The following is a 17,276-nucleotide window of genomic DNA, read 5'->3' on the forward strand; positions in this document are numbered from 1 at the left end:
ATATTGCTATGGTAGATATAACCTACAGCACCTAGATTTCACAGTCCCAAAAGTGCAACCCAAGCACTGGTGAATCCCCTTAGAAGTAATGAGCTACTATTGCCCTTAACCTAGAGAGGGGAAAGAAGGCAAACATGCTGCAGGCTTGCTCGTGGTTGTGAAGGAAACCATGAACTTTTAACTTCTTTTTAACCTCTTTCCAAATTCTCTCTTCACAGTCATACCTACAAAACATAAACTTTTTTAAGCAATTAACTCAAATAGCAACATTACAAGTAAACCACTACACGTGAACTGGGGTAGGGGGGAGTTTGAGTGCCACATCTGTATCTTTAATCCATCTTTTCATCTTGCACTACGTATCTTCAGTACTACTGTGGCCCCATATCCACAGAGTCTCAATTTTCTTCTGTATTTAGGATACATCCCTTTTCATGTGAAACAGGATAGTACATTATTCACACAAACTTTTTTTTTAAAGAAAGGAAACAGACACAAAGACAAATTCACTGAACCAAAGTTCATACGACATTTCGTGACAAAGCAGGAATTCAGTCCAAATATCTGCAATTAACAACCATTCTATTCTATGTAATTTGTAGTTTTCAGGCTTAATTTCTGTCACAGGCCTTAGATATTTAACTCTCAAACTGTTTACACTCCAAAGGCATTGATTTTTAAATGTATATTTTATTCCTATACTGAAGTTATTGCATTTTATTTCATGCTTTCTTTTTTGAAATATCTGCACAACACACAAAATGTTTTATAAGTCTCAGTGCACTTCTGGATCTCAAAAAACCTCAGTACATACATAGATGTAAATTTGTTATTGTGGTCAATTACACAAGTATTAAGAGAATTGAGAGTAAACACTCATCTAGTGTTAATTGCAACTGATTAAGGAGTAGTAAGCACCAACAAACCCCATGATTCTGACTGTGTTAATTGTGTGCTCATTTTCACCTGTTACCCATTACTACTTTTCCCATCATTAAAGATGAAAACTCCCTGAATAAATGAGAATTAATTCAGGGCAGGGAAACTGAAAAGACAATAAGCTGAACACTATATGCCACAAGCACAGCCAAATACTAAAAAGGCTTAAAAGCAGTGTTATGGGAAAATGCACCATGAAGTAGTGATCATAGAGAATGGCAACACAGACTGATCCAAGTGACATGTAACCACTGTCCTATGTCAAAAATCAGGACCACTTAAGTCAGGGCTATTAATAGTTAATAACATTTCTGTTCTATCTCAAGAAGGCAAGTAAAGCCTCTTGCTTTTGCAGCAAAAGGATCTAAAAATTGCTCTGAAAAAAACTGTGCCAAAAATCCCATATATGTACTATATGATCTGGTGATACTTTTCTTACAGTTGGGACTATTGATCCCAGTCACGTATGTGATCTGAAAGACAAAATGTTACCTAAGACATCAGTAAAACTAACCTGTGGAGAGAAGGGCCAGACAGACCGTCTACAGATGGTTTTGTAACTGGATTTTATTGTTACAGCTAGGATAATTGATAGCAATATAGAGTGTCTATCATACTACCTTAGTTTTTAAGACCAGTTTTGAGAAGAATCGAATCTCTGAAGGCCAAAAGATACCATTTTCTGGATAAAGTCTGTATAATACAGACTATGGAATTTTATCTGGTTAATCCTATACTGAGGCCAACAAATATTATCTGGATCACACATCTTCCCCAGATGGAAACTCCAGACTTTCTCTTGGGAGGTTATGCCAATGGTTAACTGTCCATGCTACTGAAAACACAAACCTTTTTTCTGACATGTATATTTGTCCCACTACTACTTTTCTCTGTTGATTCTTGTAACAACTTTCCTTGCTAAATAGTCCAAACCTGAAGCATTCCCAGAACATTAACCACTACCTGGAGCACAAAGAAGAGTCTGCTGCTTTTAGCTACCTTGAGACACTTTTTGTGTGATGTGCACATTGTCAAGTCTCATAAAGTGTTGCACTTCAGTCGGGGCTTGGCAGAGAGATTCCTTCAGTCTAGCTGTAATAGCCAGTGTTCTCCCTCCAAAAAGGTGACTACACATCCAATTGCATCTTGATCTTCTTCCTAATAAACTAAATAGACTGTCTCCTGAGGCCCAGGACATTTTGGTAGCTTTTTTCCTGCTCCCTTCTCAATTTTCAAGAACCCAGACACTAAAACCAGTGGTCATATTACAGTATCTCCCCAACACCACATATTGTAATATATTTCCTCAGCTAGTCTGGTGATTCATCTTCCATATTGTGGTTTCCAATATTACTTCCTGAGCCTGTCTCTGCAAAACAGTTTTATCACTTTATTCACAACCGATTAGGGGGGAACTGCTTCCTTTTAGTTCCTTTTGAGCTTTATACCTGTTTTGTTTGTTTTTAAACCTCTGTATTGAAAAGATACACAGCATTCCAATGCTTGCAAAAGTTCTTTTTATTGTGAATAAAGAGACACCCTCTGTGTACCCCACCACCAACCTCAGGTTCTTAGAAGATTTTTGTCCAAATATGACTGAAATCCATGAATGTGTATTCAAAGAAACGTATTTAAATATAACTTCATTTTTTCTCCACATCTTTTTGTTGAATCTCATTTAAAGTAAAAGAAACCTCTTGAGTATTTTCTAGCTGGCTTTGGAAGATTTTTTTTTTTTTTCTTTGCAGGTTATTTGACATGAAGGTTTCTTCACAATCCGATCTTTGTATTGTTTTCAAGGCATGATGACTGGGATTGTCTGTTCAGAAAACCAATTGGTTTATTGAAACAAAACACTGTAATTTCCACATTTTCCAGTACAGCAGTTTAACTCCTCCTTTGTCTGTTAAGCTATATGAGTCCAATCAAATTAAATGAAACAACTAGTCAGACCTGCTGTGATACAAAATATAGAACAAGTCATTTATGTCACCAGTGCTCAACCCGAGACACTTAGCAGAAAAGATACTGCGCTGACCAGTACTTTAACCATACAATCCCTTTTGTTAAGGCTTTGACTCAAAATTAGGTCATCACCCATCAGTGCAACTCTTTCTCCAAGAATTTCATGTTCAGAGGATAACACACTCAGTGCTGCTTTCCTGTTAGTGCCTCAGTATTATAATTATTCACCTGCTATTTCCAGTCTCTGATCCAGAATTGAGGATGTGCTGTATTTGTGTCAGTTGTTTCTATAAAACTTGAAACACTAGTACTATGGCCCATGTCTAAAAATCACAACAAGAAAAAGGTGTCCTTCATCAAAGTGCCTAAAGAAAAGGAACAAGCAACACAATAATGCACGTGGAGACCCAAAGACTTGCCTCACTGGCATCTCAACAATTCTCCAAGGACTCAGCCCTGTGCTAACACATCGGTACTTGTTCTGGACAGCTGTATTTTAACTCATAACAAAACCCAACAACTGCAAACAACCATCAGATAGACAGGATGAACAAATCCTGGTATCATCAGGTGTGACAAGCATGGAACTCTACTTATACCATTGCTGGCCAAGACCATGTCCTCTTTGCAACAGCCAATACTTTCTGTTAGAGATGGATGTAAAGGTCAGAATTGAAAAAAATTTCCAGCTTTAAAAAAAAGGGGGAATAGATTTGTCATGACAATTCTTTCTTTTTTTACCCATTCAGTTCCCCAGCTCTCCCACAAATATAGCACTTTTCAGCCAAAACAATCATTTTATCAGGTCTGTAATGCAACCCACCAGCACCACTTCTTTCATCCTTGCAGTAGCCAACAAAGAGCTTGAGAACCACCAGGAACTACAGCTACATAAAATCTCTTCATCACCAATAATTCAGGGTACCCACTCCCAGGCTAGCCCAGCAGAGCCCTACTGCCTGCCTTAGTTTGAGGAAGGACCCTGAGTAGGTCTGGCCCTTTTCCATCACAAACTGAACTTTGTCATTGAATGGAACGTTTTAAATAAACTGTTTCTAAATATGCAAAGTAGCTCATTCCATGATTTACATAAAGGTCTAATACACACATTTCCTGGTGTTCCTGATTGCCTGCAAGACATTGTGTCTCAAATTCTAGTTCTGCAGGAAAAGGGAGAAAGGAGTAGAAATGCACAGGTCCAAATCTATATGTCCTCACGCTGAGCCTTGCCTCCCCAATTCAGTCTTCTCCCAAGTCAGCTTCCAGTGGAACTCCATAAAAACCCATAAGGTAAAGACCATCCCAGGGGTGTGGGGCCAAGGATGTCAGATGCAGATAGCTGCCCACTTTGCTACTGCTTATTCTCTATCCAGGAGTTACTGAGGCTTTTGCAAAAAGGTCATCCCTCTTGGGAAATACCATCAAAGAATTATACTTACAAAAGGCTGGTGTAGCAGCATAAATGTTACAACGGGGTGAGAAATACTCAAAATATGAATTGGATTCAGAGGCTTAAAGGCTATTTCCCCATGCCAATGAAACTGTTTATTTAAATCTCCTTAGAGCTAGAGGCTGGAAGCCACTGGCTGTAAGAAAATATGCATGTATATGTGCACACACATACACACACATTTACTTTCACATAAGCAGTGAGAGTATGAAAGAAGTACTCTCAGCTTTCCATAATCCCAGCTGTTGAGAGACTGTAATAAATCCTTTTTAGCTCAGGTCTTTTATGCAATATGACAATTAATGTTCCCTCATAGGAGGGTGTTTTTTTTTCACAGATAATGTTGTTCTGGGGTGATACTCTATACATGCACAGATGTAAAAGAATACAAATGGACTTAAAAGTCTAAACGTATGTGGGACTGAAGTGTTCCCATGAAATGGGACCAAACTTCCAAATTCATCACTTGGGCCTGGGCTAGGATTTGTTCAGAAAATCATGAACAAAGCAGTTGTGTTTTCTACTGAATTCTGGACAGGTCAGTTCTCTGCCAATGTTGCTACACTGAATCCCTCTTAACACAGCCTTCAGATCCACAAGCTCTTCTTTTGCCAGCCGGTGTGACCCTGGACAGCATGGAAAGGATGCTGAACTGGGTCAGCATCAGCAGGGTTCAGTGGTCAAAGAAAATTTCAACTCTTAGTCCTCTCGTGGTAGGGATTCCTGTACCTACCATGTCAGTCACTTAACTCTTCTAGGTATGAGTCTCTGCTATGAATAATAATACCTACTTAAGTTGATTTGTTCATTAGCATTTCACATTTTTATTTAGCTGAGAGGCAAAGAGGAGGTAAAAGTGGGTGGAAGAGAGAGTAAATTAACTATTCTCCCTCCCACAGCCTTAATATTTATCTCCTCCCCCAGCAATGCCTGAGAGGCGCACAAATATACCAGCGCTCACACAAACACACACAATGCCTGGGAACCTTAAACAATGTCTCCTTCTGAACAGTGACATCTCTGCACAAGCAGTCAAGCTCCACTTCTCCTGTCGGAAAAAGCTGATATTCCCCTCACATAGTATTCACATGAAAAAAGTCAATTATTTGTGTAAGCCCCACAAAATCATCTCCATAACCCTCTCCAGGACCCTCAGGCCAACCCTTGACACAGGAGTGTAATCGTACAGCACCGGAATCAGTTACACTTTTGGAGAGAGGGGTGGAAAAAATGACTTTGCAGGCCCACCGCAAATTGCTAAGGCTGTCCTCTGGCTCTTGTACGGCTTGAATCCAGGAAGTGCCTCTCAGCTCAATTTTCAATTATGTTCTCATCACAATTTACAACAGACAGTGTGTAATTTATGGCAATTACCTCTTCTGACATCCCCCTTTAAAAATTTCAGATAAAGAGACAGACAAAACCTGAAAGTGAGCCAAGCTCACCTGGCCTGCTTGCTGTACCAAGTTGACATTACAGGGAGAAAAAGGTATGCCTGACAAGGCTGTGAAGGAGATACTTTACAGTCATGAACGCATGCTGACAACTAAATCAAGCAGAAGAGGAACATAATTGTTGTGGATGCATTCCTTTATTTGTTAATGCATATATACAATATCATAACAACAGAATATTGTGTAAAGGGGTAATAGGAAACACAGACTGTCATTCTGGGTAAAAGACCTGCAAAAAAAATGACTTTATAGTAAAGTCATCCAAGCTCATTTGTTTTATACTTACCTCTATGCCACAAATAAAATCTGGAGTTGCTTCCCTCCCAGCAAGATAAGCATGTCATAACAAAAAAAAAACCAAAAAAACCCCCACAAAAACAAAAAACACCACCACTAAAATAACGTAGGGATTTTTGGAAGGAAAATAGTATTTTAAAGAAATGCATGTAATAATTTTGCTTTCTGTAACCTAAAATATTTGAATATTTTGCAGGTATTATGCAGGTATCTTTATATTAACAAAGACATATTGTGGTATTTTTCATTTTCCAAGATCTGAAAGCAAAACTGAAAAACCTTGTCAAGCAAAACTGATGTAATTTCTGGAGTGAAATCTAGAGTTGGTAGCAAATATTTTGACAGACCTACATATTCATTCTACAAGAATACCTCAAAAAATTGGGTCAATTTCACAGTAGCTTCATTATTATTACAGATTTTTCCATTTCTCAACAGCATGAAAACTTCCTATTTTCATACTATCATGCACTGGGTTTTTATGGCAAGGTTTTGGTAGCTGGGGGGCTACAGCAGTGGCTTCTGTGAGAAGCTGTTAGAAGTTTCACTTAAGTACAATAGAGCCAATGCCAGCCGGCACCAAAACGGACCCACCACTGGCCAAGGCCAAGACCATCAGCGATGGTGGTAGCGCTTCTGGGATGACGTAGTTAAGAAGGGAAAACCAGCAGCCCAACAGCAGCTTCAGCTGGGGAGAGGAGTGAGAATATGTGAGGGGAACAGCTCTGTAGAGACCAAGGTCAGTGCAGGAGGAGGCAGGAGGGGCTCCAGGTACCAGAGCAGAGGTGACCCAGCAGCCCCTGGGGAAGCCCACCGGTGAGGCTGGCTGTGCCCCTGCAGCTGTGGAGCTCCACGGGGGAGCAGATTTCCACCCGCAGCCTGGGAAGGATCCCACCTCCGGAGGCCAGAGCAGGGGGATGCCCGAAGGAGGCCATGACCCTGTGGGCAGCCCACGCTGGAGCCGGCTCCTGGCAGGGCCTGTGGCCCCGTGGGGAGAGAGAGGAGCCCAGGCTGGAGCAGGGTTGCTGGCAGAACTTGTGACCCCACAGGGGACCCACACTGGAGCAGCCTGTTCCTGAAGGACGGCACCCATGGGGGGACCCAGGCTGGAGCAGCTCATGAAGAACTGCAGCCTGTGGGAAGGACTCATGTTGGAGAAGTTCATAGAGGACTATCTCCCATGGGAGGGACCCCAGGCTGGAGCAGGGCAGAGTGTGAGGAGTCCTCCCTGTGAGAAGGAAGGAGCAGCAGAGACAAGGTGTGATAAACTGACCACAGCCCCCATTCCCCGTCCCCCTACGCCACTCGGGGGGAGGAGGCAGAGAATTCGGGAGTAAAGTGAAGCCTGGGAAGAAGGGATGGAGGGAAGGTGTTTTTAAGACTTGGTTTTATTTCTCATTATCCTCTGATTTGACTGGTAATAAATTAAACTAATTTCCCCAAGTTGAGTCTGGTTTGCCTGTGACAGTAATTCATCAGTCATCTCTCTCTGTCCTTATCTCGACCCACGAGCCTTTCATTATATTTTCTGTCCCCTGTCCAGTTGAGGAGGGGAGTCATAGGGCAGCTTCAGTGGGCACCTGGTGTCCAGCCAGGGTCAACCCACCACATTTCAAAACAATTTTTTTTGATCTGAAATCTGTTTTGTTTCTTTCAAAACATTAAACACAAATGTTGAAATTGAATAATGTTTTTCATCAAGAGTTCTGAACCAGGCAGGTCACCCCAAGTATGCCTCAAAAATCAAACTGAAAAAATCAAAATTCCCTGTGAAAGAGGGACAGGAAAGGCTCTGTTCCACTAAAACCTGTGGGAGTTTTGACACCGACTTCAGCTGAGTAAAGATTATACATATACAATCTTTTTATATATATAAATATTTAAGATCATTAAAAAAACTCAGGATGGCACCTATTTAAACTGAAAATTGTTTTACACTGTTATACGTATCTGAATTTGTAGGCAAAACCCTGAGCTACAGGTGGTGCTGCAGAATTTCTCCCAGTTCCCTGGTGGAAAAAAAATAAATCCTTCTCAGACATTGATCAAGAACTACAACTACTAAGACTATCTTTCCTAGTGAAAGCTGTCTCATAGCATTTTCAGAGCTCACACTACAGTGTAAACATCATTAAAACATCTTCTAGTAATCTACTGCTTAATTTTAACCACTAGTTATTTTAGAACACAATGTTTATTAAATGACAAACCCTGAATCACATATCTGAAGTAAATTATGAAAGGAGGCAGGTGACCAAGTGCTTAGAGAAAATGCATATTGTACTGTAAAGCTACAAAAAGATGTTTTGTGAGAGACATTTTTCCTCCTTGGAAAAAAAGAGTGATGCACAAAGTTGTAGGCATTTGTTTAGCATTCAACATCAGACCAGCAGTCTAGCTGAGAACAAAACCTGGATCTCCTAGCCGAGTAGCCACTTTCTTGGTGGAGAGTATGGACAAATGTTTACAGAATATGTCATCTTAATTGTGACCATGGAAGTACTTATTAGCAGAAAAGAAGGAGACTGATGGGATTTTCCAAACTGGGGAAACTCCAGCAAACAGATCTCAAGTGGAACTAACCAGTTTTAGCTCCAAGATAACACATTCATAGTGGTATCAGTTGAAAAACATAAGGCCCTGCATTCTCTCCTCCATTAGTGGGCTCAAGAATAATTCCATGCAGTTTACAGAAAACTGACAAAATCCAGCACTATTTTACAAAAGGCACTGCAACGCCTTTGAGTGAGATGAAGTTAGACACTGACTGGTGGACAAATGGGTACTGTTCTAAGGTTCAGGTGAAACCAAACAACTAGTACCCCCCTTTGTGAATCAATACCGAAGAAAATCATCTGCGTAGTTATTTCCATGAGGCTTCAATATCAGCAAAGAATCTTATGAGACATCATGAATAAAAAGGTAAATTTGGCAACAATGAACAAGAGGCACAGGTAGGGTTGCAAACAGGTGAACTTCATCATTTCAGAGTGATAACACCTCTCCACAGCTCCTCTCTAGCAAACAATACCATCAGTTAATTAGCCCCAGTTTCCTGCTGGAATGGAGATTTGTTCCCATTTAGTTCTCCTGGTAGCCAGCAGTGTGGCTGCCCCAGAACCCATATTCGGGAAACACCACAAATAGAGCAAAGGTGAGGAACACTGTGCATACAAAAGTTTTCAGTAGTTTTCTTCTTACATAAGGATTTTGCATCAGTTAATAGTGAGTGAGGGACATATTCACTTCAGTATGCAAGACCTTGCAACTGAACTTCTTGCCTTCTCAGTGTAAGCTGAGTTCTGCATGACCAAATATGACTAAAGCCATGGCCAAACCAAACACTTCAGAATCTCTTCTCCTCTCCTTCCACCTACAAGGTTAGCAGTGAAAACCCGATTCTTAAAAGCTCATGACTCTTCAAGCTATCAGTTTGCAGTCTGAAGAAATAAGCTCACCTCTGGTAAAAGATGCAAGGAAGTGAACAGACCACAGGAACATTTTAACACACCTGCTTGGAAAATGGTCAAGTAAAACCAAAAATATTTTACAGAAACCTCAGAGATCAGAGCAAATACAACTGCCATTTCACATGAATTGCATTCCCCTTGGAAAAGCAAGGAAAACGTCACTGCAGCGGAAGGTAAAGGAGTGCGGTGCCTGTAAACTTGAAGTACTTCCTTAAGCTCGAGGAATAAAAACAACCCAGTTATATCTAGTTTTGGCTTACTGGCAACAGCAGCAGGGATTGTAACACAGAAACAGCAGCCAAAAACACAAGCAGGCCACTCTCATGTGCCATCATGTGAATCAAATTACTGTTTCTAGAAAAGGACTGGTTTATGAAACAGCTATTCTGTTTAGATGGAGAAAACTTTAAGAGCAGTGCTAGCTGCATGCTTCTGTAATGATCCAACACAACAGGATCCAGAGATCTGGACTGGAGCCTTGAGGCATGACGACAACATAAATAATCAATGATGACAATACATTTTGGATTTAGACACATGGGACCCAGGCCACAGCTCACCAAAGCCAATGGAAAGATTCCCATTGTCTTGGGCAATTTATAGGAACCAGAGATAAGTATCAGCCCTTGTCTGAGCTCTACCTTACCACTTGTTATTTACTACACAATACATTTTCCGTGTCTTCTCACCATTAAATATTAAGAGTGTATACTCTCTATGCAGCACAGGCTGCCAAAATCAGCACCTATATGATTTTTCTTTCATTTTTAAAAACTCAATAAAGATAATATTCAATAAAAATATTATTTTAGTGCTAAAATAAGACCATAGCACATATGAACAACAAATTATATACATTTAATTAATATGAAGCAGAAGTCTCTTTTCCAAGATGGCCAGCAAGAACTTTCTAATGATTAATGGAGGGGATTGGGGAAAAGAAGTATAAGGAACACTCCGGTACCTTGCAGCATCTAGACCAGCAGCTCCCAAAGAAACATCACAACTTCAAGTGGAGTCATCAGACCAACAGAAAGTAATTCCCTTTTTAATAATATTATTTGAGTTTGTATTGCTAGTTTGCAGGAAATTATCAACCTCCAAGTGGGATGACAATCAAAAAAAATTTTAACAATTCCTGATGTAAACATATTTTAATCTAATACACCTTCAGGTAGCTGAGATTTCAGGTCAGTAGAAACAAACGTCCTTCACAGAGAGAATTCTAATCTAGATTCCTCAGCTCTTGTTCTGTTGCATGTAGGTGAAATCCTGACGTCAACAGGGAAAATCTCAATAAAGCCAGGACATAGTATAACAAAGCAGAATCTCCACGTCTGAGATTTCAGCTCCAGTAAAGAACAGTTTAGATCTGGAACTAGGTTTTACGATTCCTTCCATTTTTTCTTTCATTATTGGCTAGTTTGCATTTCACTTAGAACAGGGAAAGGAAGCACATGCAAAATGGGAACTTTGAAACCTATCATTCCACAAAATCATTGGAAATTTGGTAGATATTTGTAGTTCATTTACTAGTAAGAAGGGCAGGAGGAGTTAAATTTGAAATTTTATTTGTCCTAAAGCGGGGAAAAAAAGAGAAAAAAAAAAAACCAAAGTCACCAGGCCTTTACCTCAGAAGCGTGCAGACCTTGCTGCAGCTAACTGAATAATTACATTGTACTGCCAGCAACAATTCAATATTTTTTTTTCTCGCCTGAGGGTTCCAACACATTTGCACCATAGGGAAGCTTTTTCTCTTTACATCTCAAAACTCTACCACAAACTCTTCCTTTATTCATAACAGCCAGATCCCCAGCTGAGATAGGCACTTTCGTATTGCTCTAGATGACAGTTTTCTGTGTTCTTTCCAAGCTCAGGGGGTTTAATAAACATATCTGGCAATCTTTCGATAGCTGGAGGGCCTGGGATGACACTGTGTGCAAACAATATGCTCTCACTGCTAGGGAAACAAGTTTATTCAATTCAATTAATAGATTACAGTCAAGATACTTGTTATCCTGCAATGAAAAATAGGGAAAGAACTCTGAGAATTAAGGTAGGTCACAGGATTAACACCTGGCAACACAGCAAGCCAGGCAAAATAAGACAAAAAAACCACTTGCTGATAGAGCACTACGAATAAAGAGTGGCACAGTCCAGTGGTCTCAGCACAGAACTGACTTTTAACTCACTTAAAACTGAGCTTAGCCCTCTGAACCTGCAGTCTTGGGTGCAGCATTTTAAAAACATACCTCTTTCCTCCTACAAAATGGGGATATTCCTTTTCTTTTACCTAACTATAAAAAATGTTTTCCATTAGAGATGAGCAATAACCCTTCCTTGGTGAAACTCCACTGTTTTCAAGCCAACTACGGCTGCCAGAAGTTGGTTCCACATTTTAAAATTGTTGAAGTAAAATTCTATTTTGAATTTAAACTCTATTCAAACCAAAGCATTTCCTTAACATAAATAGTTCATGGGATACAGAATTTGATTCTATAACAAATATTTCCAGTGCAATCACACTGGTCTAAATAAGGGAAACACTCATGCTTTCTTGATGAAAAATACTGCAGGAGCTGGTGGTCCTGTGTAACCATTACTTTAAGTATGGATCTGCAACAACTTGTCCTTTCTGAAATGTGTTCAGAACAAGTTTAAACTTGCAGAAGTTACCACAGGAGAAAATCTCATTTAACTACCAGAGTGACAGGTAAATTTGCCTGAAGGATGATTTGTGGTTAGGGCACATACAGGAACACAAGAGACACGAACTTATTTCATACCATAGACTTGCATAAGTAACCCAATCTCCAAGTGCCTCAATTGCTGTATGTAAAACAGGGGTAAAAACCATTCTTTTGTCTGGTTTGCCTCTTCTCTTTGGCAAGAGGAGCTATATCTGACTGTATGTCTTCTCTGCACAATGGCTGCCCAGGTGGTGATAGGGTCCTCAGCTACCAATCAAACCCCAGCTCAGTTCAAGGGCACAAATAATAATCACTATTTAAGTAATGCTATTCCTATTTCAGTAAACAGATGCATCACTGGTTTCTCAGAGCCTAACATGGCACTATTAAAAAAAAAATCTTAAAAGAAATTAAAAATAACATACTGAAACAAATATAAAACCACCATTGGTGCTGGCAATCCTACAGCCTGCATAATAAGACACAAGGGACAAGAAGATAGAAGGACAATGGGAAAAGGAGGTGTGTCTGGAGGTGAGAAGACTGTCCCAGAAGACTGACCAGCTCTCTTAGAGATGTTCCTGTGAACATGACATTTGAGAGAAAAGTCACCTTTGGGACCTGGCTAAGGCCAACTGTTGACTGCTCCAGCAACTGAATCCCAGGAAGGGGCTCACTCTGAAGTCAGATGTGCCTTATTGCTGCTATGCAAGCCAGAGAAGGATGGGAGAGCTTGCCAGTTCTGGCAGTAGTAAAGAACTTTCCCATTAAATCACTTCAGCTCTGCAGCAGCTCTTAATGTCCATGAAGTCACAGAGCCAGTGGCCACACACTTGATGCTACTCCAGCCCATCACTGCTCCTGATAATTCTGTCCCTCTTATGACCTTGAAACAAAAAGGCCCGATGACCCATGGCAGAAGAAAAGCTAGTGCAAGTCCTCTGCTTACTGTCACACTTCACAACCTGGGATACACAGTTGTTGCTGTCATAATCACACGTGCTCAGCAGCTCTCAACAGGTCAGTCAACAGCCTCTGTTTCTCTTACTCTAACCCTCATGCTTTCTATCATCTAAATATTGGAGTTTTCACTTGAACAAATGCCTGACTAACACAAAGTATTTCACTGGGATCTCTGGCTGAATAAGAACTGGGTCACAGTAATTAGTACAGTCGAGTGAATAATAAAAAATTAATTCTTTATTTACCTAACTTAGCTGCTCCTTTGTTCTTAGATTAGCCAGGAGCTCACAATGAATTTCCTTGGACTTCATGCATGTTCAGTAAATGTTTTTTAATAAGTTTATTGTGTGGCCTGCTCGGGAATTTTCAAAATTTCAGCTGAGTTTCAGTACCGCATGATGTCATGATACCATTGCTCACCTACAACTGAAAAATACTGGAGTGCAACTATGAATTTATGTAAACTTTAAACTCAATTGCTAAAAAATTCCAAGTCAAAAGTATTTACGCCATACAGTCCAATTTCTTGAGGATCTGCAAAAGTAAAAAACACGCACCATTGGAAAATTAATAAATTCTGAATAAAATACAGGGCTTTTATATTACTGATTACCAGTTATAATTATTGCATTGAACACACTGGGAACTGGCCTGTATCCAGAGCAATAACATTCCTCCCCAGTTTTAGATTCTTTTCAGTATTGGAGAAAAGGTCTATGGAATTAATGGGGATGTGAAATCAGTCAGGATGAAACTTTTAGGTTTTCCTTCAAACTCCAGCAGAGATTACTCTGAAGATCCACAGAATTTAAGAGGCAGTTATATCCTTTCCACTAAATTTCACTCACTGGGTTACTAGTCTTAAAGAAGATAGAGAGACGTTAAAAAAAAAGGGGGGGGGGGGAATCGTCAAACTACCCTGGATATTACTGGTTTTGTTCCAAATGTCTTAGTAGGAATCTGATCCTGAAGTAAAATGCAAAACCAAAATTCTATCAACCAGTGCTCTTTGTTGTTTTAAGTACATGCTTGCATTTTATACATTAGGTCCTGTTGACTTTGCAGGGAAAGTTAGGACATTTTTCCAAGATTAGAGTTCATCTCTTACAAGGGGAAGGAAATAGCACTTATTCATTTGCTATATGAAATAAAGGAAATATAATAAATCATTGTATTCCTTAATTCCTGGATAAAACTCAAATCCTGCTTCCACTTCAGTCAGTAATAAACATTAATTAACTTTTAGCAGTCAAGATTAGCATTTAAATGTTATAGCACTTGTCACAGCAAAGGAAAGCTGAAAAATATTATACAGCACAGAGCAGGAAACCTAGGCAGAGAAAGAGCACATATACAACTCATAATCTGATTTCCTCTTCACTTTCAAGTGGACATTTGCCTGTTTTATAAGAATTTGCTGGCTATAACAAAAGTTCTATTGAAAATCTTGATATTCTGATATGTTAAGGAAAAGAAAGCCGTATTTCTTTAAAAAAATAATCTGTGTATATCAATTAATCTTACTGTTCTTAAGAAAACAAATGTCACACTTAGGTTTTAGGCCTTTTAAGGACTACTGAACAGTGTGTTGCTTGAATGAATGAGCCAAACCTATACTACTTACCTACTTGTGGAGGGGAGGTTCTGTTCTCAGAACAAACACTCCCTGAACTCAGCGTACACTATGCTTGAGGAACCACTCAGCAACTTGGAACTATATATTTGAAACTAGTTTGTATCTGTAACTGCTATTAAATGAAAAGCAGCACATCACTGCTTGAGCAGCTGCTAAGATTTTATAACCACACAATAGAGAGGATTAAATACATGTAAAGAGTGCATTAGACTAAATTCTGTACTCAGTTGCAATCGTACAACCTTAGGAAATCAATGGGGTTCCACATTTGCAAATGATGAGGGGTTGGTCCATTCCTTAAAAAAAAAAAAATCCTCAAGAAAGTTCAATTTGAGAGAAAATGATTGTGCTTCTCCCTCTACTGTTCCATGTCTCATAGCTAACATCTGGTGAAAATTAAGCAGCATTTTTCCCCCCTTCCCCCTCACCCCCCAATCAAACAAAAAAACCCCTACAATACAAAACCCCACATATATATCTGATGTATTTTATACATATTCATCCTCATAACTTGACAGATGGGAGGAATCTTGCAGTCATTTCTGAAAGCAGACAAAAGGCCGTTGGTTCTGCTCCACATGATGATTTGTGAAGACAGAATATCACCCGCTTCCGTTGATGATTATATAGTTCTATCCATCTGTCTGCCACTGGAGGTTGTGAGAGTGAGATACAGCTCACACCGTCTTCATAAACAAAAGTAGACTGTGCTGTCAGTAGTCAGACACGCCAACTAATTGGAGCTGTCGACAGACACAATATTCTGTGTCAACAGCTCTGGTAACAGTTTGAAACAGCAATGATATGTTGGGTGATGGTGAGTATGACACATATGTCTCTAATAGCATGCTAGAAATCTGACATAACTAGAAAAGAATTACTAAAATGTAATTCCCAGACTCTAGTTCTGCTGCTAAGACTTACCAGTCAGCACAGAGAGGAAAGAGATGCATGTGTGTGTTCATGTGAGTGTGCTTGTACTTGTACACATCTTCCTCTGTATCGCTTCATATGCTGACAGCTTAATTTGATACTTATAATGCCTAACTTAAAAACCAAGCTTTCCACTGAATTTCAAGGAATTCAGCAAAATTCCTACACAAATTTCAAACTTAACGGAGGCACCTTTTCCACCACTTTCTTATGAATTGCAAACAAACTAAAATAGGTCAAACAGCAGCCATGTTAAATGGACAGTTCTTACTGCATCTGTGCAGGAGAGTGCTATCTTATTGAAAAGTGGTTTGATGGACTCATCTAAAAGATAAATTGTGACCATTCTTAATTTTAAAGTTAAGACCAGGAATAAATATTTGCAGGATTAGAGCCTCAGTTTCTCTTTAGCAGCAGATAAGAAAATCCTTTTCCATCATCACTCCTTTTGGATTTGAAAGCAGAAAGAAATCAGTGTAAAAGGTTGATAAATAAAGTATTGAAACAGGAGAGAAAAACCTGACATTTCCTTTGCTCTACTCACACATCTATCTGCTCACGTTACGCATTTATCTAGCTCCTCCCTTGCCAAATGTAATGTAACATTGGGCAGGCTGGGTTAAATAACAGTACATAATATGCTGGTTTACAAAGATAGAGTGCTTTTTTTCCTCCAAAGAATTGAAGAAATTCTATACAAACATCACAGCAACTGCAATAGTAAAACACAGCCATCTCTAGAGCATTAAGGCCACCAAGTCCATAAGTGCAACAGCAGCTCTGGCATCTCATCTCAAGGCCCAGAGCACAGTAAACGCCAGTGCACAATTGACATCAGCTCTGCATGGCAGAAGGACCAAGCTGGCACACTACTGGATTGGAATACTGTTCTTGAACTCTGATAATGCCAAACAAGTGCAATCATGAAGCCACCCCTCCTTCCTTAGAATACAGCAAAACACACAGGCTGATTCCTTGATGCTCTGCAGTCATATGTTAATTAAGACAAGCTAACTGCATGTCATGTGTCAAACCTGCCCAGTCAGTTATGAATGCATTGAGCTTTGAGGCAAGGACCAACATTCTTGTTCTGTATTTCTGCTATACCTAGAACCCTGAGACCTGACAGTCACCAAAATACAAATAATAAAACAGAGCTACAGTCCTTTTGCTGATACATGTGACCATGCTTTAGCCAGGATTTGAACAACAAGGCCTGAAAGACTTTTTACCCCAGAGAAAGAAGAAGAGGAGAAAGAAGCTGGCAAAGACACTTGAGGACTTGGATGAAGCTCTTCTGCAAAGCCCCAGGGAACGAGGCATGTGGGGCAGGTGGCAAGTCCAAACTGCACTGATCCCAGTTTGGGAGGGACAAGCTGGATCCCAGAACCTCCTTTCCCAGATTTTCACAGTCAACTGCAACGGTACAGCCCTGCTTTGGAGAAAGGATATCAGCACCCACATGGAGGCATGATCTCA

The sequence above is a fragment of the Phaethon aethereus genome (genome assembly GCF_964289735.1).
Source record: "Phaethon aethereus genome assembly, chromosome: 9".
NCBI classification, from domain to species: domain Eukaryota; kingdom Metazoa; phylum Chordata; class Aves; order Phaethontiformes; family Phaethontidae; genus Phaethon; species Phaethon aethereus.